The sequence below is a fragment of the Vipera berus genome, assembly GCF_964194415.1.
Source record: "Vipera berus genome assembly, chromosome: 3".
NCBI classification, from domain to species: Eukaryota; Metazoa; Chordata; class Lepidosauria; order Squamata; family Viperidae; genus Vipera; species Vipera berus.
Genome location: NC_138204.1, coordinates 75536650 through 75563841, shown reverse-complemented (window position 1 = coordinate 75563841; position 27192 = coordinate 75536650). Strand labels below are relative to the sequence as shown.

General features: G+C 36.7%; 1 protein-coding gene across 2 annotated transcripts in view; it reads left to right on the top strand.

Moving 5' to 3' along the window:
• The window catches only part of PIGK (phosphatidylinositol glycan anchor biosynthesis class K), a 111368-nt gene that overhangs the window by 72411 nt on the left and 11765 nt on the right, over nucleotides 1-27192 (top strand). The gene's annotated exons all lie outside the window — the stretch shown is intronic.

Genomic DNA, 27192 nt, shown 5'->3' with positions numbered 1-27192 from the left:
ATTAATAAATATTTATGCTACAAAGTAGAAGTAGCGACAGTTTACGGCTGTGAAAGAATACAGATCTGACTTCAATAAAGGTAAAGAAGACAGTGAAACATTAAGGGAGGAAAAACGGTAACTCAACTACTAAGAAAGCAGAAAGCATGAGAAACTAAAAATAACTCCACTTTGATTTTGTTTGAAATAAAGGGGACAGAGAGAAAGTTTGACAGATTTCAAGATTCTGTTGTTATACCCTAGAAAAATGAAGAACATTCATGGAATCTGTACTGCTTCTGTTTCTTGACCTTGCCTATCTCAAAAGCAGTGGCATACCTCATCAGGCATGAGAAGCACAACACATGCTTTTAATAGGCGCATACTCCTGATTTCTCTCTTTAGTAGTGCTGTATTCTCTGCTTCTTTAGATTAACAACAGAGTCATATGAAGGATGGTCTTAGCAACATCTTTATTTGAGTCAAACACCAGCATGAAAAACAGAAATGATCAAACAATAGCATCATTAAGAAAACATTTTTATATAATAATTTTATGAAGTGTTTTACAAAATGTACAAATAAAAATTAACAATCAGAAAGAAAGAGAGAGAGAGAGAGAGAGAGAGAGAGAGAGAGAGAGAGAGAGAGAGAGAGAGAGAGAGAGAGAGAGAGAGAGAGAGAGAAAGAGAGAGAGAGAGAGAGAGAGAGAGAAATGGAGGTCCAGAAAAATATAAAGAAAAAAGAAAGGGAAATAAAAATATATACAAAAAATGACTTCCCACTTCAAATATATTCAACTCTTAGTTTAACACTATAAAATAGTGTTCATTTTCCCCCAAATGAAAAAAAAGATTGTCTAATCCATATGTCATCATTTTTCCCCCAATTCCTACAAAAAGGACTTCCAATTGTAGATAAATTTCTTGAGTGACTTTTCTCTCACAAGAGTTGTTAACCATTGTTAAGAAAACCTCAATGTTGATGACTTTCTATGCATGGGTATATAGTATTATAGCATACTATTATTAATATTGAGTTTAAAAGATCTAAAACCTCAGCTAAGAATAACTTGAAAACTGCCCATGAAGACAGAATTAGCCACACTTGTTTCATGCTTATTTGGCCTGCCTGTTTTGCTAATATACAATTTGTTTCTTCAGTTTTAATTTTAAGTTAAGGAGAAAGATTTCCATCTTATACTATAAGCCAAATCTCAGCAAATACTATTGAAAAATGGATGTACCTATGCTTAAAATATTTATTGCCCTGTGTCAGAATGGAACTCTGAGCAACAAACATTATTTAGAGCCTATATAGCACAATAGAACAGTGATCAGGAATGTCGGGGCAGGGGAGGGGGAGGCTAAAAAGCCTAGATGGCAAGGACAATGTGTGATTAAAACCCTTCCTTTATTAAACATGTTTAGTGCAACACATCAATTGTGTGGTCATCAGCTTAATATTTTTTACTATCTTCTGCAGCTGTTCCTAGCATTGACCCCACTGTAGATAGGGTTGGATATTGGTTTTAACTTTGTTTTTATTGTTGTTTAATTATGTAAACTCTCATCACTTGGGTTGGCCAGAAGTTCACAAAAGTAAGTTAATTAATATTAATTATTATTTTATATTTTTGTAATGCTTTTCTTTGAAATAGTTGCATTCCAGGTTTTGAGTCCAAAGCTCTGCCTCTGGATTGCCTTCCTTAAATATTCTTATACCATGTGATCAGATTATGGTTCTGTTTAAGCAATCATTGTAATTTGTATATTTCATCATTCTACCTCATAACTTGTATATGCTATATTTTATAGCCATACTCTGATACATCTGATCACAAGGTATAAGAATATTTAAGGAAGGCAATCCAGAGGCAGAGCTTTGGACTCAAAACCTGGAATGCAACTATTTCAAAGAAAAGCATTACAAAAATATAAAATAATAATATTAATTAACTTACTTTTGTGAACTTCTGGCCAACCCAAGTGATGAGAGTTTACATAATTAAACAACAATAAAAACAAAGTTAAAACCAATATCCAACCCTATCTACAGTGGGGTCAATGCTAGGAACAGCTGCAGAAGATAGTAAAAAATATTAAGCTGATGACCACACAATTGATGTGTTGCACTAAACATGTTTAATAAAGGAAGGGTTTTAATCACACATTGTCCTTGCCATCTAGGCTTTTTAGCCTCCCCCTCCCCTGCCCCGACATTCCTGATCACTGTTTAGGCAATGTGTGTATCTGTCTTGGCCACATCTAATAAAAAATGGAATATCTTTAAAATAGCACTTCCTGGCTCCTTTCAGCACAATTGTTGCCAGACATTTTTGTGTAACTTTCCTATTCCAACTTTAACCATATTTAATTGATGACAAGCTAGCCAGATGCTGTCAACTAAATGATCCATTACCTACAACTGCTGTGGCTTTCAACAAGGGCAGATAAGAGGACAAATGGAAGGTTGCTAAGTGGCAAAATTGCGGGCAATATCCCCTGGATATTAATTATTCTTAAGTCTTTTCAGTCAGAGTTGCTAGAATTTTCTTGCTGGAGGCAATGGTAGCTTTACCTGAAAAGAAACACAAGGTTTATTTTAAACCTTTGAAGTATACGGGTCTTCTTTGCAAGATTTCAAACCCAAAAGAAATTTAAAACTTTAGGCTCAATTGGGCTCCTCTGGGAAGAATATCTGATGTGTTTTGAACATGGAAGATTAGAAATCAGGACCAGTTTATATGCCAGGATTTCCCTTGGTGCTGTCAGAGCCTCAAATGACCCTGCAACCTGCAGATGTCACACTGCAAATTCTCTTTCCATGCCTGACTCTAAGCATAAATGAATTAAACAGCAGAGTAGGCAGTAAGTCAATATGTTCTTAACAGTGAGACTGAGCAATGAAACAGTTGACAATTGTTTGGAATAGGTAAATAGAAACTGCACCAAATGGTTTACCTACAGGAATAGCTATGATAGGAAACAGAATTAACCTTTAAGATGGTTGTCCAGATGAAATGTCACAGTAATATTTTTGCAGCACATGAAAGTAATATAACACCGGTGGGTTCATTTTGGCAGCCTTGTGCCATTTTGCAGAGGATTGCATTGCTGAATGAAATGAGAAATGGGTTTTTTCATGCATTTCAGATATTTCAAACAGCAAACATTCATACTATGTAATTCTTTGGCAAAACATCCTACCAGAGCAATTACTTGACTCTTCTGGCCCTTTCTAAGTGTTGCATTGTGGCCTTTTTGAGTGACCCACTTTCACATCACATTTTGGACATCAACTCAGAATAAGAAACAGGTTTTCACTTGAGGTCATACAATGTAATTTAGTCACAACATTTTAACATTCGTTTTGTGGCACAAATTTAAATAAAATGTAAATATAAAATCCATTTTCATTAAAAGGTTTAATATGTACTTAGATGCCTGGATTATCTTCTACGGGGTAAGATTTGTACAGATATTTAATGAATTGGCAGCCAGATATATGTTGAAACCATTATTAATGTCATTATATTAAGAGTAGTTCTCACATAGATAAGTTATTGTTTTGAAATGTAGTATATATAAATAAGGGAGCAGAACACAAACTAAAGTTATAGCAAAAAAATTTTAAGGAAAAATAAGCCCCTTAATGTTAGCATTTCTGTGATATTTCAACTATCAAACTACTGTACAGTTGCAAGAAAAAGTATGTGAACCCTTTGGGATTACGTGGAGTTTTGCATGAATTGGCCATAAAATGCGCTCTAAACATCATGTAAGTCACAACAATAGAATGAAACATCACCAAGTGTATTGCTCTAACTTTGCTAGTTTTAGAAAAAGAGCTAATAATTTAGTTTTCATTTTGAACATAATTTGCACAATTTTAAATTTCAAACTTTTTCAGTTAAAACTGACACAGAAGCAAATTAAAGGAATTTCCAAATTTTGCATACTTTTTAATGGACTTACTGTATTGCTTTCAAATTTGGTGATAACTACAAATGTGCTTTGTTTAGGAAAAGATGTTCTGATTAAGTGGTTCACAGATGGTTTTTCTGCTCCATTATTGCAATATGAATTTCTGGCAAACTTCAATGGAGCATGCTCAGCTTAACCTGGAAGCTAGAATAATGGTAGTCTTTGTAGAGGCTGCCCTCTAGTGGATTCTAGAGATAGTGCCTCTTGATTAAATTTGGGATTGCATCCTTCAAAGAAATGGTGGAATCAAATGGCCTTTATGGGTGTAATAAGACATTAGAAGTCTTGGTCTATGTTCTTCCATACTGTCAGGTGGTAAAAGAATGTGTAGAGATTGGAGTCCAATTAAAATTTGCCTTTGGACACAGGAAACTGATTGTCAAATGCCGAGTAAATCAGAAGATTCAGGCAGTTCAAATGAGTATAAAGATTCATTGCAAGCTTAAGCTCTCTATAAGAATCTGAACTACTAATATTCAACAGAAATGGACAGTAGATAAGGGTAGAAGGAATTCAAAATGGGCTGGACTTAGATCTCTTGTGAGTGCGAAGGGACTCATGATTAATGACGCATTTGACCCCTCCCTTGGGCTTAGTCTGATCATCTCTTATACTCAGGAGCCCATGAAAGCGGGTATGTTGGACAACAAGGAAGGTAACTGTGCAATTGCCCTTAAACCTGGTATTTTCCATATATGCCTAATGACAATCTGACAATCACTAATTGTTTAAAATAATAGGAATGGAAAAGAGTTAATTGATTAAATTGAATAAAACAGAGAAATACAGAGAACTAGAAGTATCTTCTGTACTGATCTTCTGTACAGATCTTTACATAATTGGGAAGATGCAGATATAATTGATCAGTAGTAGATATAATTGAATATGCAGCACAAAGACGTATTATTTGTACTGGGGCACTTGTGGATGGGTATTTGTTTTTTGATGAAATTTAACCCTTTCTAAGCTGTTTTTCTTCCAGAGACATGTGGTATCTTAGAAAGATTACGCCCAGGTCTTTCAGGTTCTGTTTTGACTTGCATATCCAAATCCCATATCTCCTGTCGACTTTAATAGCATTTTTTTCATATTTGAAATTATTTTCTTATTGGTATTTTTTCCCCTGCAGCTTATAAATCATATATTTGATGCTAAAAATTATTTGGTTGATTTTTCACTGCAGTTTTAGGTGTCATATTCTTTGCTGTGCTAACTATTGTTGCCTATATAGTGTGCTTTAGGTTGTGATAGTATTCTTGGTGTTCTCTTTTGCTTAGTGGTAAAATATGAAAATTGTGGTAGTGGTAGAATAGAAAAGAATGGAATGGAATAAAATAGAAGCTGGAAGGGACCTTGGAATCCAGCCCTCTGCTCAAGCAAGAGAACCTATACCATTTCAGACAAGTGACTGTCAAGTCTCTTCTTAAAAATCTCCAGTGATGGAGCACCCACAATTTCTGAAGGCAAGCTGTTCCACTGGTTAATTGTCCTCACTGTTAGGAACTTTCTCCTTAATTCCAGGTTGCTTCTCTCTTTGGTCAGTTTCCAGCCATTGTTTCTTGTCCTGTCCTCTGGTGCTTTGGAGAATAGTTTGATGCCCTCTTCTTTGTGGCAGCCCCTCAAATATTGGAAGATTTTTATGTCTCCCCTATTTCTTCTTTTCTTTAGACTAGCTAAACCCAAGTCCTGCAGCTGTTCTTCATATGTTTTAGTCTCCAGGCCTTTGATCATTTTAGTTGCTCTTCTCTGAACTCTTTCCAAGGTCTCAACATCTTTTTTGTAGTATGGTGACCAAAATTGGTTGCAGTATTCCAGGTGTGGTCTTACTAGGGTTTTATAAAGCGGTGCTAATACTTCCCATGATCTTGGTTCTATGCCTCTGTTTATACAACCCAGGATTATATTAGCTTTTTTGGCTGCTGCTGCACACTGCTGGCTCATGGTCAAGTGATCATCCACTAGGACTCCAAATCCCTCCCACAGTTGCTTTTTTTAAGCCAGGTCTCACCTAATCTGTACTTATACCTTTGGTTTTCCCTGCCTAAATGTAAAACTTTGCTTTTCTCCACATTAAAATTAATTTTGTTGGATAGGACCCATTGTTCAAGTTTGTCAAGATCTTTTTGAATCCCGAGCTTGTCTTCTGGGGTGTTGGCTATTTCTGCCAGTTTAGTGTCATCTGTAAATTTGATTCCCTCATTTAAGTCATTTATGAAGATATTAAAGTAGTACCCCATTGCTTACTTCTCTCCATGTGGATGTAGTACTATTGAGGACTACTTGCTGAGTACGGTTTGTCAGCCAGCTACAGATCCATCTGGTGGCGATGTTGTCTATTCCACCTTTTTCTAGCTTACTAAGCAGCAGGTTGTGGATCTACTTTGTCAAATGCCTTACTGAAATCTAAGTATAATATGTCCACAGCTGGTCTACTAATTTAGTCACTTTATCAAAAAATGAAATAAGATTGGTTTGGCATGATCTGTTTTTAACAAACCTTTCCTGGCTATTAGTTATAACTTTGTTTGCTTCTAGCTGTTCACAGATCTGTTTTTTGATTATCTTTACCAGAATCTTCCCAGGTATTGATGTTAGACTGATCGGTCTGTAGTTTTTTTGGTCTGTTTTTTCCTTAATAATCATCATCATTATTAACACTGTTGTTTTTCTTTGTATTATTGCTTTGGTTAATAAAAATTATAGATGTTATGGTGTAGGGATTAGGATTATCAATGCACCCCAAGTTTCTCTTCTCATGGGAAAAACGTATCAAGAATGAAGACAAAGACTTAGATATTACACATATAATATTGCAGACAAAGTAGTATATACTTCTTTCTACTTCTCTGGCATTAGCACATCTATGTTTAGACTACCATAATCATTTAAATAAATATATTTATTTTGACTACCAAAATTTTCTATGCTATTTATTCAGCATAGAATGAAGTCGTTTTACTACAAAACAAGCTGATTATTAATGCATGGTACGTGAGTTGTTTAAAAGTAAGGCGACATTTAATCTAATTCAGAAATATTTTAATGAGCTTCTTCTTGCAATGTTCAAATAACAAGCCTCTTCACCAGACTTGGATAAGCTATTTGAACATAAGGATTGAAGACTGACAGAATTCTGCTTGACAAATGTTGTTATATTTATTTTGAACATTGCCCAAGTACATTGAGCAACTTTCATTTTTTTTTCTTCTAAACTTAATTTCCAAGATCCATGTCAGATTTTAATATAACTGACATGAATATATAGCAAAGCATATTTATTTCCACAGTTTATATTCCATGCCCTTTATTTTTGTAGTTGCTATTCTATCTCTTTGGTATTGATTGGCTTTTGTAGAAAATAGGATAACCTTTTCTATATCAATTGAGATCTGTCCCTGCCTATCTGATATGTATTCTGTTCTTTTTTCAATCAAAATAACATGGTTCTAGATTCCTTAACAGAAAAGCTAGCTTTATGAAAATGAACTCAAGCAATGAACACTTTACTTCTTCCTATAAACCTAGAAATCTGCCATTCCAGGTTGGACTTCCCCTTCAAATATGCCATAATTTCCGTATTTATAGTGCAATTTTTGGTTTAAAGAAAGAAACATATCAAAATTATAGTATGGGGTCCAACGCTTTAGAAGAAGAAAAGCATAAGTTAAGTTTTCTGACTTAATAGAAACATATATCCAGTGCTTTTTCCTAAAACAAAAAGGTGCCAGAACTCTCATCTTGGCAGGCGCAGGAGGCGGGGGGGCAGTGCTGCTGCAGTCATGGGTGCGAGGGGTGTTGGCGGTGGGCTGTCCCCCGGGGCTGGAGCCAGCACGGCTGGTGCTGTGGGAGCAGTGGGGCCCGCTCTATATGACGGGGCTGCGTGGGGTGGGCGGCGGAGGCAGTGTGGGCCAGGCGATGCAGGGTGGTCACTTAGACGCGCAGGGCGAGGCAATGGTGGCGCAGGTCCAGCACCAGGTGGGCCACCAGCTTGGCTGACACAGGTGAGCACAAGGAAGGAGTGCACATGGACTCCGCAGAACCCACCTCCCACTCCTTGTCCTCTCTTACTTACCTAGTTGAGATGGTGTAGTTAGGCAACAGGGAGGGATACAAAGTTCCTGCCAACTCGCCTTTGCTGCAGACAACTTGCTGGTGCAACGTTTGCCGGCCAGGTCTTTTGGCAAGCTCAGCAGCAATTCCTATTGGCTTTCGAAAGCCAATAGGCTTTTGAAAGCCAATAGAGGGAGTAGCATAGCTTATACAAAAGCAAAAAAGGGTGCCGGAACGCCATTCTGAGCGTTCTATGAGAAAAAAAGCTCTGCGTTTATGTTTTAATCTTATGATTTTAAAAATATTGTAAGTTGCCCCAAATCTCGCCATGTGGATTGTATACAAATATTATATAATCGGTAAATAAAGATGGAACATATGTTAAATATACATCAAATGATAATATGCTTCCCTACAAAGTCAATTCTTGCTCAATGACAGACCAAGGAGTTAACTCGGAAAGGCAAGAGTAAAATCTAGAAGAGGTCTGTGCAACTTGTAGAAGGGAAAGGCTCACACTGATAAATTAAAAATCTTTGTGGTCTGCAAAGGAATGCTGGTGGGCTAATCAATGATTTGGTGACTAGAGGAGCATCTACAGTGCTGGAGCTCACGGTCATGGTAAGCCATGGAGGGATTAGGCAACATGACTTTCAGGGCAGTGGTGGTGATTTTATTACTTTTTTTTAAAGTCTGCTCTGTCCAAGGGTGCTTGGTAGGCTGCATGTACAGGCCTGGTCTAGAATTTATTTTGGAGCATTCAACTATCTAGAGCAGGCATGTCAAACTCATTTGGTTTGAGGCAACTTCTTATAAAAGAATTGCCATTAATTTGTTTTAATAAAATAATTTAAATCAATTTTTCACTTGATTTCAAATTAAATGAATTATATTGGTCGACAATGAGATTTTTTTAGTACGATTGCCAAATGCAATAAACTGGTTTTAGGTATATGTATGCACTAATTATTTCACCACCAATACATTTTAACAACATATTCTATTTGTAAATGAATGCAAATGCAAATTATACAATTATTTGTGCAAAAATAAAACAAAATAACAGATTTAAGAGCTGTTATCATTAGTTATACTTAGATAAAAAATAATTCCATCATCCAAAACTTTGTTACACTGTATTTAATGAACAGATGCTTTGGGATTAAAAAAAAGACTGACTACATTTGATTGTGTATCACCATGGCATTAAAACAAAATTTGAACAGTGTATGAAAAATAAAGGTTCCCTAAACGTCTGCTGGCTATATCTATACATTTTCCTTGATAGCACTCTGTTTCCTTCTTTTTAGCCTTTTTTTCAACTCCCCAGCTTAAAAAAGGCAAGGCACCAGGAGCTGAAAGTTACAGAGACTGTTTAAGCAGGTTGCTAAGCAACTTGTTCACACTCGGCCCTTCTTACCCTCCCACTTTTAAATTAGCCTGTATGGATCTCATTTCCTTCGATTTGAGCCATCTGAAGGCCCATCGCTGCGATGCATTCTGCTGCTCTGCAACCTGGCTGCCTGAGGAGAATTTGGCTCTTCAGAACAGTTTCCTGTTCTGCTTTTTTTTGTGTGTGCAAAAAAAGGTGCCGGAACGCCGTTCTGAGCGTTCTATGGGGGAAAAAGCCCTGGATATATCACATATAATTGAAGATTGTAATTAGTTGCGTGTGCACGTTTAGCAAGTGATGTATTTGTGCTGGCATTTCTAGGCCTCTTTCCAACCACATCCAGAAAAATTTGTAACAAACATTGGAATTCTTAAGGCCATGTTTGGTATTTCCCAGCAATCTGTTACTGGAAGGAAAAAGCAATCCCTGCTGCGTTACTGATCCCAGAGAAGCATTTGCATGTATGTAGGTATCCTTAGGGTGCCATAGTTATGGATGAGAAATATTGTTTGCAAAGTTCGCATTTCTGGATGTAATACAGATATTTTGGACTAAAGTCTAAAATGAATCTGGCTTGCTTATGAAATATTCTTATTTCATTCTTAAGAATTGTTTAATTTAAAGTGGTTTAGTTGTAATAGATGGTTAGATTCAAAATAGTTTTCAAGAGTATGTACAAAAGATACTATTTTTTTCTAGCATCAACTAAATTAAACATATTACATTGAGAAAAATGTTTCTCATTTCTTTCCTGTTACCTTTATTAATTTCATTGCAGAGATGTTAACATAGGAAATAGTTTATTTTGTTATCTAATTTTACCTTCCAAAAGACAGAAGCAGATGAAAAATGTGAGGTTCTTTCCTGTTGGCTTTTTTGAATTAGCAGTTTTAGATTCTAAAAGTTTAGTTCCTAGGGTAGGCAACCTTGGCTCTTTTATGACTCAAGGACTTCAACTCCCAGAATTCCTGAGCCAGCATGGCTCAGCTTGGAAACCTCTCCCTTTCCCCTCAGCATGGCTGGCTCAGGATTTCTGGGAGTTGAAGTCCACGAGTCATAAAAAAGGGCCAAGATTGCCTAGCCCTGCAGTAGGCTTTCAGAGGGACCTTTTTTTTTTTTTTTTTTTGCAAAAAAAGGTGCCGGAACGACGTTCTGAGCATTCTATCAGGAAAAAAGCCCTGCCTATATCCAGAGGTGACCTTTTTTATCCTTGATTCAAAACAATATATTTCTGAAAGGCAATTTCTGGGATGCATACTAGCATTGAAAGTCAAAATGTATCCCAAAAGAAGGCAGTGACAAACCTGGTTGCCAAGGAAACTACAAACATTGCCAACATAGCCACCAAAAGTTGAGTTTGATTTGAGGGACTAATTACAACAATGTTTCTCAACCTCAGTAACTTTAAAATAGGTGGATTTCAATTCCCAGAGTTGAAGTCCACGTATCTTAAAAATTGCTGAGGTTGAGAAACATTGGATTACAATACACGTAGTCCTCAAATTACAATCATTCATTTACTGAATATTCGAAGTTACAACGGCACTGGAAGAAAAAAGACTTATGACATTTTTTTCACTCTTATGACTGTTGCAGCATCCCCATGGTCACATAATGAAAATTCAGGCGCTTGGCAACTGGCTCACCTTTATGATGGTTGTTGTGTTCCAGGGTCACGTGATCACCTTTTGTGATCTTTTGACAAGCAATGTCAATAAGCAAGCCAGATTCATTGTACAGCCATGTTACTAACTTAACAACTGCAGTGATTTACTTAATTGTGGCAAGAAAGGTTGTAAAATGGGACAAAACTCACTTAACAACTGTCTTAGCAATGGAAATTTTGGGCTCAATTTTGGTCATAAGTTGAGGACCACCTGTATATTTTCTGCCATTCAAAGGGAGTTCATTATCTGTGCTGAAAAGCAGCCCCATTAGTATCCACACTGTAGACGTTATATTTGACTTTTTATATATTTATATTTATATTTATTTGATTTATATCAAATATTTATATGGCTGTTTCAATGGACTGTAGAGGTTACTATTATTATTTTCATATATCTTTCTTGCTAAAATACAGAAAAGGCTATTTCTTTGCGGAATACCTGACTGGTAAGAATGAAGCATATGAATGGGAAATGATGCCCATCAGCTTTGCCTGAATGCATTAGTGCTTGCCATTTTAACCTTGTCAGCATTTGCTGGTGTTATCTACTGAGAGGCTATGTCAGCAGTGCAATCCAATGCATGAATTTATTGAGAGAAGGAAAGGGAGAGAGAGGGAGGGAGGGAGGGAGAGAGAGATGTTTTTCAAGAAGTTACCTCTTGCAGTTTTTAAATGGAAATCTACATTAAAAATAATCCAGCCTCTCTGAAGTCAGAATCAGCCTACAGATGGGTCAAAAATACATTCAGTTACACCCTGACTGATCTATTTCCCTTTGATTTGTTAAAAATAAAAAGGAAATTAGCACACAATAGATTTTTTATTAGTCTTTTATAAAAATGGTTAAAGGGATTTAAAATGTTAATCAGCTGTGGAAAGTATATGATAAATGAACAATAGCAGTACAGGTTTTTTGTAGAAGGAAGCACTAACATGCTTTGATTAGCAGGTGAAATTGATTTAGAAAGACTGATAAAATGCAAAGAATCCAAAAGTTGATCACCTGGGTGATTATATTGGAAAGGCAATTACGATAAATGAAAATTACTGTCGTAGTAATTCCACCTAGTTACTAATATCTGCCCATACAATAAATCTAAGTGCCACAAAACAGAGCAAGTTTTCTATTCTGCAATTCTCCGCCAAAAAAAATTGCAAATAGAAATAAAACCATTACAATATATTGTCCCCAAGTGTAATCCACAAAGGAAATCTAAGAACATGGATCTCTAAATCCACAAAAAGGTAGATGAATCAATAAGGTTACCATCTTAGGTCTTCTTCCTTTTCTAGCACCTTGACAGAACTTGTATTATAGCTTCCAGGTTCAGGTTTTGAGACATTTTATGTCCAATGGAACAAAAATCCATGTATAAATCCTGGGATGGACATTGCAAGTTAAGAGTTGACAACAACTAACTAAATGGACTGTGTTTATGCATTGTGCATATTGTTTTTAAAAATAATGTGTTAAACAAACTATATTGATCTGCTTGGCATAATTATTAGCTGCAAACTATGCTTTGCAGGCAATAAGGTTTGGATTCATGCATTATGCTAAGTATGGCCTAAACCATAATGTCATTTATCACAGGTTTTAAACCCTGTAATCTTATGGCACATTCCTACGATAAAACCTCTCCAACAGAATATACAAGGCTCTTTTAGGGGTAAACCAAATCTGTAGTAAGATTAAAATTAGCTTATTGACTTTCTACTTGTTAAAGCACCTTGCCAAAAATGAGTTATACTTTTTAAGTGAGTTATACTTTATTATCTTCGACATGTCTGCAGTTACCTTTTTTCAAAGGCAGTTATGTTACTGTTCATTTCTGGATGGTTAAGAAGCATTGAGTGTTGCCCGTGAAATGGATTGTACATAATTGGAGATATGCTTTGTACTGAGAATGTTGCTATTTTGCCTTAACGTGGAAATATTCCAACATTTTGAAGTATTTTTCTAAATCATTGGGCCTCTTGATATGAAGGACCATAGAATGTAAGTGAAGATGAAGCAACACTGGAAGAATAATGTGTAAGGTGTTGTCTCATAAATATATGTCCGCTCTGTAACAGATCCCTGAATACTGGATCTTTATAATTGTCATACTCTGGACAAATCACCATGGGTAAAAGTAGGAAGAACTGTTTAGCAAGATAGGGAAGGCAAAAGAGAACAAGATAATTCAGAGGGGTGCTGAAAATATAGACATTGATAGCTCTAGCGTTCAGTTGATTCTTCTTCTTGTTAAAATAATAAATTGCACAAGGCACAAATTTATTGGTAGTTTATTAAATCAATCACATTTTATCATCACAGCTTATAAACCACACTGACTCTCTCCCTACATGTGTACTAAGCTTTTCCAAACAAGTCACCTTAGCACAGGGGTAGGCAACCTTGGCTCTTTTATGACTCGTGGACTTCAACTCCCAGAATTCCTGAGCCAGCATAGCTGGCTCAGGAATTCTGGGAGTTGAAGTCCACGAGTCATAAAAGAGCCAAGGTTGCCTACCCCTGCCTTAGCACAAAGTGTGAGCCCTTTAGAAATCTGAGGGGAAAAAGTGTGGGCTGATAAGAAAGGCTTTATCCTTTGGTTTGATTTTAGTACCCTCACCTGATGCAGAGCTTGAGATGCAATGGGGTTTGGGATTTGAATGCAGGTAACAAATAGGTGTTCATCTTCTTCATTTGAATTGTCTAAATATTTCACTTTACCACCTCTGTTTTTCAAATGAGGTCCCCGATCTATTTTTGTCCCTGATGTTCTTATCGCTTCTGTTTACGAAGAGGAGAGGCTGTTTCCAGAGGTCCCTCTTCATGCATAAGAGTTGGAATCCTCTCCCTTGAGGTCTTTCCTGAGATCTAAATAATATCCAGAGGCAGGGATAGTACAATTTTCCCACTTTCCAGGTGGAGTCTTTTCTTTGAAGAGTTATCCCTAAAGTCTTCCATCTGTTTATAAAACTAGTTAATTCACTCACAGGGGTTTTTCATTGCTTGAGGCCGAATCATAACCTAATTGGCTAGAGTCCATTTTATTGCAGGACTAAGTTATAGCCTAGACTGTTCTTTGTGGCTAAAATGCCCTTTATACTTCTGTGGTACCTTCTGCATTTGTATTAGTCTGGCTCTTTCTTTCCTGCCCTCGAGATGTAATTACCTTTTTTCTTTTTTGGCTGTTTCCCGAGCAGTTTCCTGTATACACGACACTTGCATTCTGCTTTGACTTTCTGATATCAAGACACACAGTGCTGGTTAAGGGCATCCCTTTGATATGATCCATTACTTTTTGATAGCCATTATTGTCCTGTCTTCGATGGAGTTCCTTTGAAGGTCCTCTTCCATCTTTCAAAACAAAAAAAAGGGCATCCCACCATAGATGACCTGTTTTACCTTTTTTTTTTCATTGATTGCATTTTGCATGATGATAACACGTGTATCAGAAAGAAAAAGTGTAACTAAAATGTTTGCTTGCTTATCCAGCAAATGCTTACTAATGGGTCTTCAGAAAAAGCAAACATATATGGCTGATGCATTTTGAGAGGTGTCCCTTTGTAAAATCATACATGAGAAGTATTTTATCTTTTCCCTATAATATTTGGAGCCTGGTGGCAGTTAGGAGCCCAACAGCAACAAAACAAACTGTCTAAAGCAGGGGTCTTCAAACTTGGCCCTTTTATGACTCGTGGACTTCAACTCCCAGAATTCCTCAGCCAGTGTGCCTGGCTGAGGAATTCTGGGAGTTGAAGTCCATGAGTCATAAAACGGCCGAGTTTGAAGACCCCTGGTCTAAAGCAATAAGTATCACTATTCAGATGTTTGCCTTTTCCAGACACTTTTGCAGAGTGGAAAGGATCTACAGCACAGTATTCTTTGCAGTATCAGCCAAAGGCACTTTACCATTTTGTAGTTTGTGTGTTTTGAAGCATTAAATCAGGAAAATGCAAAATATATTCCTTGTCAATTTGGGGGTGTGGAGTGAGGTGTGAGGCATGTATCCCAGAGATTACATCTATATCCCACAGATACAGAAAGACTAAACTTTCTGAAATCTGAACCAATTTAACTCCTCAACAGATTTTTAATGAAGGAGGCTGGTTAATGTGAAGGGATTGGGTTTGATTTGCAATGAAGTATTATCGCAGAAAACTGAAAAGCAAAACCTATTTTCCACCTCTAGAGAGTCGTTGGAATACACCAACTCTTGTCACACCAACTTCAGGGGTTTCTCCCCAAATTGCATTTCAATATGTCAATGAAAACTCAATCATCCAAGCAAAAGGAAGATTATTTGATGATTACTTGTAAAAGCATTCCTTTTATTAGGATTTATATTCTACATTGGGACTAGAAAACTTTTTAACTCCAGTCCCTCGAATGGGCATGATTAATTGGATGCCACAAGGATGGTCATTTTGTTTGTTTATTATTTATAACATTCATAGCCTTCCTGTGAAGCCAAATTCTTTTGAAATTTCAACTGCTGCTTATCTCCTTTGTAAGATTCCAACTTTTTCAGCGATACAAACCCTTTGCAGGAGATAGCATCACAGTATCCCATTAAATGAGTGTTTTGTTGAATTTTGTTCTAGGACATAGAAGAAAAAGCCTAAATGCTTTGCTTATGGCTTTAATCAGTACTTGAATTACATTGGAATAGTTTTGGAGTGTTCAGAGTATGAAATTGGGGTATACGTGGTGTGACTGTACTGTACCTTGATTTAATCCCACTTTCTAAGATTTAGAAGAGCCAGAAATGTTGAAAGCACTTCTCATCCATCATTCCCAGGTCACAGCCTTCCAAGTAAATTTCTTCTGGTCCTGCTATCTTTGTTGAGGCTGAAGAAACACATGTATGCATTGAAGATGATAGCTATCTCTCTGAGATAGCATGTTGGAGATGCATTGAGCAGTGTCAGTCATTGGTTGTTATTCTCTGTCTGAAAGGGTAACTGAAACTCTGCTAATGAAAATGGAAAGCTTGCCTTTCTAATCTTCAGCATATACTGTAATGATTTAGCCATATAAACTCTGCCCTTTAGAGTGCATTTTTGTAAATCCCTTTAAGCAGTTTTGATTCTTAATTCAAGATCTTACCCTAGGAAAGGACACACTTTTTTTGTTTGATCATTTTATTCTGTGAGAATAAATCTAAGTGCAATACCAGAATGTATGCATGCAGTCAAGATATCTATTTATGCCAGTGGTTCTTTCAAATTGCTGAGACAACTAAAGACACGTAATCTGGGTATTTTTTTTTGCTTTGACTGCATTTATTTGAAAAATAAAATAAAGACTGTACAAGTAATTGTATGATTTTGCCTTTATTGGCAATGAAATGATGTTCCTTAATTTAAAGGGAGATAGTGTAATGGTCTCTCTCTCTCTCTCTCTCTCTCTCTCTCTCTCTCTCTCTCTCTCTCTCTCTCTCTCTCTCTCTCTCTCTCTCTCTCTCTGTGTGTGTGTGTGTGTGTGTGTTTATCTTAATTTATCTTTTTAGTATATATTATAGGTGTGAATATATAAACTGTATTAATATAGATAAATAATAGAAATAATGACTAAGCATGGTTTTCTACCCAGAAATGGGTAACGATCTTGTTTTCTAATGCTAAATAACAGGTCTGCACAATATCATACCTGGGTCATTCTCCAAACCCTTTGATGCAGCTTTTACAGATCTCCTTCAACACTGTCACCAAATGATAATTTTTAAGGGATGAAAGGAAAAAGAGATATCAATCACATGGAACACAATCACATTCTCTGTTTAATTCACTGAATTAAATTTCGGTTACTCAAGGCCCCATCTGGGTTTAAGAGTGCAGCCTTGGTGAAGAGAAGCCGATGGCCAAAAAGAGGGTTCCAGATTGTGTCATTCTCTATATTCAAAATTAGGGTTGGAATTTCTATAGATTTAGGTTAACGTTCCAATTAGATATATGCTCTCCTTTCACCCAGCTCTTTATCAGTCAAGACTATCTCCATCTGCTTTTCTGCTTCCTGAAGAACAGTTATGGAGTCCAGGACCTTTCCTTGGTCAGTGTTGAGGGAAATCTTGATTCACTTCTAGAAAAAAGGTTAAACTTCCCCCTTGAGGCTGTCTTTAATAAAAAGAAAAGAGCAAACTAGTCCATTTAACATCTAGTTTTTCCCTTATGTATATCTCCTTAGATTCTTTATTGACCTCCATTGGCTTGCACTGTATAAATTCTTTATATTCCTTTCAGTGAGTTTATGGGCTTATTTTGAATTTACAGTTAATGAAATCAACTGTAAGCTGGCAGTTGCCGTTATTATGATTGGTTGCACAGTCAGCCAGGTGTTTAGACTGGATTTGGCATTTTTATCCTACTTCCCAAGGACCTGGGATATTGTTGCTTGATAGTGTTAAAGGTATCATCACAGACTATAAGCTGTTCCAAATAAAGCTGCCGATTGACAGGTGGTGATTTTGTCAGTGTAAAAGGTGCTCAAGCAGTGCTCCAGATATTTGGGGATTGAACTCAAGGCACCCATTTCTGTTGATGCTATCTTTGCTTTCTTTTTTCACAGTTTTTCTATTTTTATTTGCAGATCTTTGTACTTGGTGATTTTTCTTCATTATTGTTTTTGTTATTATTTTGACTTTTCTGATAATTGTGTAGCTGTTCTAAATAAATATTCTTCTCTATTATATAATTTATGTAGTGTTAACCAGCACCCCATACTCTACGGGAAGGCATCTCTTCATTTGGTCTGCCCAAAGTGCCCAATGGATCTTCTTGGTTTCCAAAGTGGATCATCTTGGGGTATTTCCAGATGTCTAGTGGGCAGTTCTGTTGAGCTATTCTTTGTAGTAATAGATGAGTAGTACTTCTTGAAATAAGATGTGGGATGTGGGAGATCAGATATGGGAGTCAGGATTTGCTAAGGGTCCCACCACCAAGGGAGCGCCATCTTGAACCTAGTGACCCCCCCTTCTTTGGGATGCTTGCCCCCAGATATGAGGTCTATTTTCTCTGAAGACTGTTGAAAGAGTGCCAAAAAGAGCAACAAAAATGATTAGGGGACTGGAGGCGCTAAAACATATGAAGAACAGTTGCAGGAATTGGGTATGGCTAGTCTAGTGAAAAGAAGGACTAGAAGTAGCATGATAGCAACGTTCCAATGTTTGAGGGGCTGCCACCAAGGAGAGGGGTTAGGGTTAGGGTTAGGGTTAACTTAATTCCTTTTTTAAAGTGTTTTTTAAATGGTTGAGCTGGTATATTACCCAACAGAGTTATGTCAGCATTGTGAAACTTTGCATATTTAAATTCTTTCTTTTGGGTTGCTTTAGGAGTTAATCTTACCAGATAAATTGCAAAAATAATTTAGCACTACTGGTTAGTTGTGGGAATGTGTATTAAAAATCCTGGAAAGTTTCTGTTGAATAAATGTAAGTAAACTTTCTTACAATTAATCCTAAAATAGGTCTACAGTGCATTAATTATTAATCTGTTTATGTGTTTAATTATTTCAACAAATTTAATTTTAATGTAAGACTAGTTTGTCATCATTTTAACACAGAAAAAACTCCCAGTCTGATGAAAAAAGCATAAGTAGAATATGTATAATTAGAATTAAAACTTGTGCTCTGTGTAGTGTAGTATAGACAAATGTACAAGATTGCAGCTTAAGTCACCAATATATTAGTCTCACATTTATTTAGAGATAATTCACAAGAACACTTTGTAATTCTGCACAATGGGGAATCTGGTTATAACACATTTAAAGCATGGTGTAACATTGAATTATTTAGAATTATTTTGCCAACTCCTTTTTGAAGATATTTTGGAGTAATGTGGCTTGGAAATACTACTAAGAAAAATAAATGTAAACCTTAACTGCATTGAAAATGTCTAACAGGGATGTATTAACAGATGATGTATCATAATTCAGTTCAAAAAACATATTAGGCTAATGTTAGATTTTCAAATTTTAGAATTTGCACTTGGAATAAAAGACTTTTAAAGTATTCTGAATTTGTGCAAAATGCTTATCCTTTACTACTGAATAATGTCATCTACTCGATACATTTAGGGTTATAAATCTTATATTATGTTACAGGGTTAATTTTCTGGGCAGATTTGGGCACTGGAGTCAAAAATAAAACAATGGGCACTGCTTTAAAATGATAATCCATAGCATAGCCTCAAGTTACATTGTTAAAGTTCATCTAAACTTTGGAGATCAGCTTTTTAAGGACCTACAGTAATTCTACTTGTCAGAGATATAAGCTGGTGATATATAATTTGTCTATTTGAGCGTTTTGGTCAGTTTCAGGGTGTGATAACACTTGCCGGTAAGCGCTTGTCATCTTCGTTTGTTCTCTGCTATAACAGAATTTTCCTATTAAGCCTTTCACTTCCTACCATCCCCATTTATTCTTTGCTCCTCAGAGACTCATTATGCTATATTTGTCATTTATTATCCCAAGTTCTTGCTTGACTTAACTCGTAGTCTCTGCATTTGTTAAAATGCTTCTCATTTGCTTGGGCTTATTCTTTTTTCCCCTTCCATTTTTGGCAGGGTGGGGTAGTAATCAAAGCCATCAATATTACATAGGTCTCTCTGGTGACTTATTTCTTGCCAGTATAAGGAGAATATGCAAATGTCTTCCTAAATTGTGTAGACGTAGAGTCAAAATATGTGCATATAAGCATTAATGACCTCAATAGTTCTGCCAGTATTCCAGTGTAGCTTAGCATTGCAGAGATATATGTCTACTGTAGCTGAGAGCAGAGGAATCTATTTCAAAATATTGGCTTAACAGTAAGAATTTGGTAAGTCAGCAGCTTACAGTTTTCAGTACCAAAGTGTTAAAACCAAGCTATAGGTCTGATTTTCCTCATAAGCATGACCTAAAAGATTAACGTTGTTGTTGTTAGTTGCGAACTCGTGTCCGACCCATCGCGACCCCATGGACAATGTTCCTCCAGGCCTTCCTGTCCTCTACCATCTTCTGGAGGCCATTTAAGGTCATGCCTACTGCTTCAGTGACTCCATCCAGCCACCTCATTCTCTGTCATTCCATTCTTCTCTTGCCCTCAACCTTTCCCAGCATTAGGCTCTTTTCCAGTGAGTCCTTCCTTCTCATTAGGTGGCTAAAGTATTTGAATTTCAACTTCATGATCTGGCCTTCTAAAGAGCAGTCAGGGTTGATCTCCTCTAGGACTGACTGGTTTGATCGCCTTGCAGTCCAAGGGACTCGCAGGAGTCTTCCCCAGCACCATAGTTCAAAGGCCTCAATTCTTTGGTGCTCAGCCATTCTTATGGTCCAACTTTCACGGCTATACATTGCAACTGGGAAGACCATAGCCTTGACTATACAGACTTTTGTAGGCAGGGTGATGTCCCTGCTTTTTAGTGTGCTGTCTAGGCCCCAGTAATAATGCTGACAATGCCTGTTCTATTGGCTTACAGTACATGGTGGTACATATATGGCAGTTATTCTCTCTCTCATGCACACATCTGCATATACCACCCACTCTTTGATAAACTCAATTTTTGGATTATGCTGGTACTTTTTCCAATCTTCAACGAATGATGGCTTCCTTAGAAAATAATTTTAGTGTGTTTTCTCTTCCATAAACAAAAGAAATGAAAAGCCCACAGTTTTCTCTCTGCAGAATTTCACTTTAGATAGCCTTTTCCCCAGGGTTCATTTTCTTAAGATGTGACTTCTATTTTGCTATACAAAGGTTATATTCAATGCACATGAATAGTCATAAACACAATAGAACCCCAAAGAGTGCTTTAAAAAAACCTCTTCTGTTGTCAGTAGAAGACAGAAAGAAAGATAACTTATTCTCTTGCAACATGGGTTTCCACTTGAGGTAATATTAATGAGATGCCTCTTGAGCTTTGCCATCAGCCGTGGCTTAAAATGTAATGTGCAGTTCAGAAGAACTGCACTTGGTCCCAATTCACAAGCTTTCTTCCAAACAAGAATGATTTTTTTTCTTAATATGAGAACGTCACTCATAATAATTGTTTCAGGGCTTCTATTAATTATTTTAAAGTCTCCCATAGCAAACTTAATTGCTAGTGTTTATCCCCTGCAGTCCAACACTAAAATGTTAGTGTGAATTCAGGAGGAGATTTCAGGCTAAGGAGGTGTGCTAATTAAATAGCTGACATTTTTCATATCATAGTGAGAAAATTTACTTAATGACTGAATAATACAAAACCAATTCATCCTATTATTAATCACCTCTATTTATTGATATCCACGTGAGGTAGACAAAAATTAAACGCAAATTTGAAAAAAAAATCTGATCTGAAGGTTATGTATACATTATTTACCTCTTGCATTTTTGTTGACTGTGCAGCCATCATGAATAACTAGAATATACCTTTACTTTTCTGTAAGGTAGAAGCATCTCAAACATTATCTAAAGGTCTTTGCTTAACCTAAACAGCATAGACCTGAGGAGAGAAAAGAATTCAAGATTGAGCCACTGAGTCTACCAGGATCTGAATGTGCACAGGAAATAATGAATATCTTTGAATATCTTTGAAGATTTATACATATTGGTTGCTTTTTTGCAAGTTTTGGGGTAGAAAACATTAGGTAAGGCCTACTCTTTGGTGGTGTGGTTTGGGTCAATGTATAAATTATAATGCATAATAAGTGATGAATATTTTATATATATTTTACAAGGAAAACACAGTAAGGCAACAATGCATATTTGATCTGTTTCAAGTGAACGGTTTTTACATGTCCACTACAGTGAGAACATATAAGTTGAAGTAGGAATTATCTTGAAATGGGGTGAATGTATAAATTTGCCATTGGGGTGCGAAAAGAGTAAATAACATGGGAAGTTAGGAAATGGAGAAATAAAAATCAAACAGGACCTAATTTGTTGTGAGCTAAATCATGAAAGACAAGGAGGTGAAATACTTGAGGATTTACAGTGCTTTTAATTTGGCTTTAACAGGATTTATTTCTCCTAAGAATACAGAAGCAGGAGAAGCAGAATTTTCAGAATACAGTGGAACCCTCTGTGTTGTTTTCTCATGGCCAGTAGCTTCTGACTAATCGCTGTGAAAGGATGAGAGAGGCCTGGGAATAACATAATTTTGGCTGAGAAAATGTGGCTGAGTAGATCGTGCTTTCTTTTCTGCTTCTGTATTTGTTAGTGGAAGTAGGGATACCCAATTCAAGCAATTGTCAGCTGCCATTTTATGCTTATGCTTTGCTACAATAGGGTGACAGACTGCCATGAACTGGAGGGAGGGAGTAGGGAGAAAGCAAGGGGAAAACGAAAGTAGATTCTGCATCTCTTCGAGATGCTGCTTCAAGGTCACCTGGCATACCAGCTGCATATCTTCCTGCACATGGTCTGACCGTTACAAAAATATCGTGCCTGAACTTGACTGGTTGCACAGGGTAGGCGATGAGAAGTAGCTAAGGGAGGGAAAAGTTTAACATGGGGCCTTTGGCATGCAGTTCTCAGTTCTGGCTATGCATTCCTGAAATACTTTTGACTTCTAATAAAATCATACCTTTCCCAACAAATGGAGCCAAGGATCATTTCTATTTAAAGGTTTAAGTGGCAGCAGATCTGAGAGCAATTTTTAAACTTTTTTATTTTCTTCTATATTTTGGAAAAAAAATCAGCTTCTTTGTTTGGGAGTAGTATATTCTTGGCATAGCAGAAAGGAATTATTCATAGGAAGTTCTTGCCTAATTTCTTAGAGGCAGTTCTTACTCAATGTGGGTAACTGGTTATTTACCAGATTGTCAAAATGTTGTGGTATAGCTACCTCTTCTATCCTTCCTTAAGAACAATAGCCTGCTATCTGATTTGAACATGAGATGTAAAATTGTGAATAATACTATAGGTCTGACTCATTGGATAAAAAAGAAGTAGCTCCACCAGAGGTACTTTACAGTCCTACATATGGCATCTTAAATCATGCTCATGAAAATTTAAATCTGTCTTGAATGCCAGCTGTTGGAATTAAATTCATTATTTCATTTTGCTTGGCAAATGATTTGCCTTTGTTTGAGGCATACCACATTTAGTATCATCCTATAGACAGGGCTTTTTTTCTCATAGAACGCTCAGAACGGAGTTCCGGCACCTTTTTTTGGATGGAACCTTGTAGGGTAGGCAAGGCGGGTTGTATGATGTGTGAGTTCTGGCACCTTTTTCTTCTACAAAATAAGCGCTGCCTATAGATGATGAAATATTGTCATGACAAATAGGTTGCAAATACTGAAATGCTGGCAAATAGGTTTAGAAAGCATGGGAAAATTCTCCCGATGAGAAGTTTAATGTAAGTCAAGATTCTCTTTCAAGTCACGTTCCAACAGAATTTGAAATGTTATTCACAAGTGTGGAATGTGACGAATGATTCCTTGAAGATGGATGCTTTTGTACTGTTTAATACAGAAATTGCAGCAAGAGAAAAATCTTTTAAGAAATCTTGAGTTTTACTAACTTTCTTTTCTTGAACAGTTTCATTTCTTTTAAAGACAAGCCAAACAGTATAACTGATAGTTACAAACCTATATTGACTGAGAATGCTGCTGCTAATACTTGTAATGTGTTGTTTTGTATGTATGTTTGATTTATACTTTTTTTTTAATCCCATTTATATCCCGCCCTTCTCCGAAGACTCAGGGCGGCTTACAATCTAAGAAGCACAAATCAATGTGTTTAGCAATAGCCTTCATTCTATGTATATGCCTGCTTATTAGGGCTTTCCCCCCCAAGCGGCATTTTTACAAAGTCAGCTTATTGCCCCCAACAATCTGGGTCCTCATTTTACCTACCTCGGAAGGATGGAAGGCTGAGTCAACCTTGAGCCTGGTGGGACTCGAACCTGCACTAATTGCAGGCAACTGGTGTTACTTAAGGAGGCATTAGCCCACTGCTCCACCAAGGCGCGTGATCAATGTAATGGCTGGGATGGCTTCTCAAATAGCTTTTGCCACTCTAGGTGCTGCACTTTTGAGAGCAGGCAACAGAATTTCCTTTTTAATGTGTGCTAGTGTGCCCACAGTAAAAAAAAAATGACAATAAAGGTTACCTTATCTTAAGTGAAATAAAAATAACCCTCCTACCAATGCATATATTAATCACATTTGATCCAACATGTAATCTCAAACAGATGTTATGTTGGTGATTTCTTACTTATCCTTTTATTGTATAACATGATGCTATGCCCATGTAACAGCCAGGTCTATCCGGACAGAACTGATGAGTAAAAAAGAAGGAAGATATCAAAACAATGGTCATCAGTGCCATTTCATCTAACACTGTTCTCTTAAATTATTTAGAAAGCGGATATTTCATAGAATTATTTCATTTTCCAGAATGAAACCAAAACAAGAAAAGAAATAGACTCAGTAGTGGTTGGTGGTGTTAAATAGGTAGACCAATGTAGCCTTGTTCATTGTACAAAGGTTCCCAAGTTTATGGCACATTAACTTTTGAGGGCGGAGGGTTGTTAGGTTTGTTATGTTAAGCAAGGGAATTATACTTGCTTAAGTAGAAGGTTAATTCATACTCCATCAAGTAAATAATTCTTAGGCATTCCTTCTGGTGCTCTTGAGATGCAGTCTTATTTTCAGGCATGAAAAGAGGTGAGCGCAAGTGATTTTTCATGTTTTATTGGCAAAATAAGTTGCAACTCTGAGGGCACACATGTTTTTAGAAAATAGGATCAAGAAATACAGGGCTGAAAATATCCTCGCAATAAGTATCTCAATTTTCTTCTGCAAAAGATGGCTCTGTCTTCTCTCTTATTTTTTTTAATACAAATTTTATTAATTAAAATATTTAAAAACTTTGGACATGGTGTAATCGGTCTAACATACCTTCTTGTCTTACATCATTTTTTGTATGTTATATACATATCATTTATAAACAATTATACAATATTCGATCTTATCATCCACCTTATTCTAATATTATTTAAGTTCAACATCTTGTATATCTCTATTAAGTCCTTCCTTTCTGTTCCCACCATAGGTTAAACTTGTTCCAAATTTTATAATACTCTGACTGATCTTTATTTTTTATTTCCAAAGTTAACTTGTCTTATTCTTGAGGTATGGGAAAATGTCTTTCAAATTACTAGTGATTGTGTCACATACATAGTCAAGGATGGGACAGTTTATATCATAACTTCTGCAGCATATCTTGTTGAAACTCAGATCTGATAGAGCTTGATGGGGGTGTCCTTGTGCTGTGGACTCCAAAGTTGGGGCACGCCATAGGGATGGATGAATCTTGCAACCGCCATTGATTATCCTTTTGTTTCTGAACAAACCTTTCCTTGTCTTGTTCTCAGCATTAGAAACCCACCCCCCCTGGGAGATTTGCTTGGTCCTTTTTTTTTTTTAAGCTGTTTGATTATCGGTAAAATGGCATCTCTTTCATCAAACTTCCAACTCTTAATTATCTTATATTGCACTGAATGTCCATTTTGAACTTTTTATATTCTGGTTGTTGTTTTTTCAATTGAGTATTTTTGAGTGTAGAAAGATGGGATAAATAAATAAAGTATACATTTGTCCCTGTGTGTCTCCCATTCTTCTTTATGAAATTGTTGTTTGTGGTTTCCCTCATGTATTCTGTGTGGGAACACAGTATGGCAGCCACTTTGAACAAGATCCCAGGACCTACATCAGGTGTTTTTTTTTAATGTCTCCATAAACTTGAAAACACTGGGCTAAACAATCTTCTGGTGAGGACTGTTATCTGAGTTGCGTTTGAAAGACTGATTTATTGAAGAAGGAGTTTGGCCTCAGGAAATCTCAGCTAATACTTGCTACTACAGTTGTTTGTTGAAATATTATTACATAGACAGAAGTAAAGGAAGAAAATGAAGGAAGATTGTTTGCGCAGGTTTCTTTGTGAGTTTTTGCTCATAAACAGTTTAATAGGAAAGAAATTTTGATTCAAATTAATGAATCAAACACTTTACATATTAAAGATGAATTCTCTACTTCTGAAAAGGAATCCTGCCCCCCCAGGTGAGATCCTCACCTGTCTTTTTGGCCTTCCAAAATGGCCTGAAGTCCTGGCTCTGCCAACTGACCTACCTCATTCTGGAGATGGTTAACCCATTAACATAAGACCCTACCACCCCTCCATGTGCATCTTGCTCCCTTCCCTCCATCTTTGTTCATTTTAATCTAATTTAATATTACTATGTATTGATCTGATGTTTTAATATTTTAATTGGCATATATATTAAATAAATAAATAAATGTCCAAACTTCATTAAACTAGCATTCTATTACTTTCCCATAGAGTACACAATCCAAACTGTGATTGTAACATGCTTATAATTTGGACAAAATTACATGGCATGGGTCCGGAGTACCTCGGGGACCACCTGCTGCCGGCGTCGACTCCCCTCCGCCCTGTGCGTTCCCACAGAGAGGGCCTCCTCAGGGTGCCTCCAGTCAGAGAATGCCGGCTGGTGGCCCCCAGGGGGAGGGCCTTCTCTGTGGGCGCCCCGGCTCTGTGGAATCAACTGCCGGTTGAGCTCCGGATGGCACCGGATCTCCGCTCCTTCCGGCGCGGGTTAAAGACCCATTTATTTGAACAAGCTGGCCTGGCCTGATGGGGAGTTATTTAGGGTTTTAATATTTATACATATTTCTATTGTTTTTATTTTGGGCAATAATTTAATTCTTTTTTAACTTTTGTATTTTTGTAGTTTTATGATATGCCCTGTTCACCGCCCTGAGTCCTTCGGGAGAAGGGCGGTATAAAAATTTAATAAAAAAAATGTTTGTGGAAATCATTTTGCTTTCCTTTCCTTTCCCACAAACTAAAGCAAAAGCATTTCCCAACATATGTCAACAAACATCAACAACTTTTCTTTCCAGTTATTTATGTTTATCCCCTGTGCTGTTCCTAAACTCTAAAAAACCAAAATTCTTCATAAGATATCAAATTCCATATTCAGGAATATTAAGACCCCTAAATATAATATTTCTTCCCAAATTTCTGTAAATATGCCTATTAATTTGAAACCAGCACAAAACTGTTTACAGAACAAGACCAAATCATGTGAGTTAAAGAACTGTCACATTTCTTACATTGCCAACATATTCTAA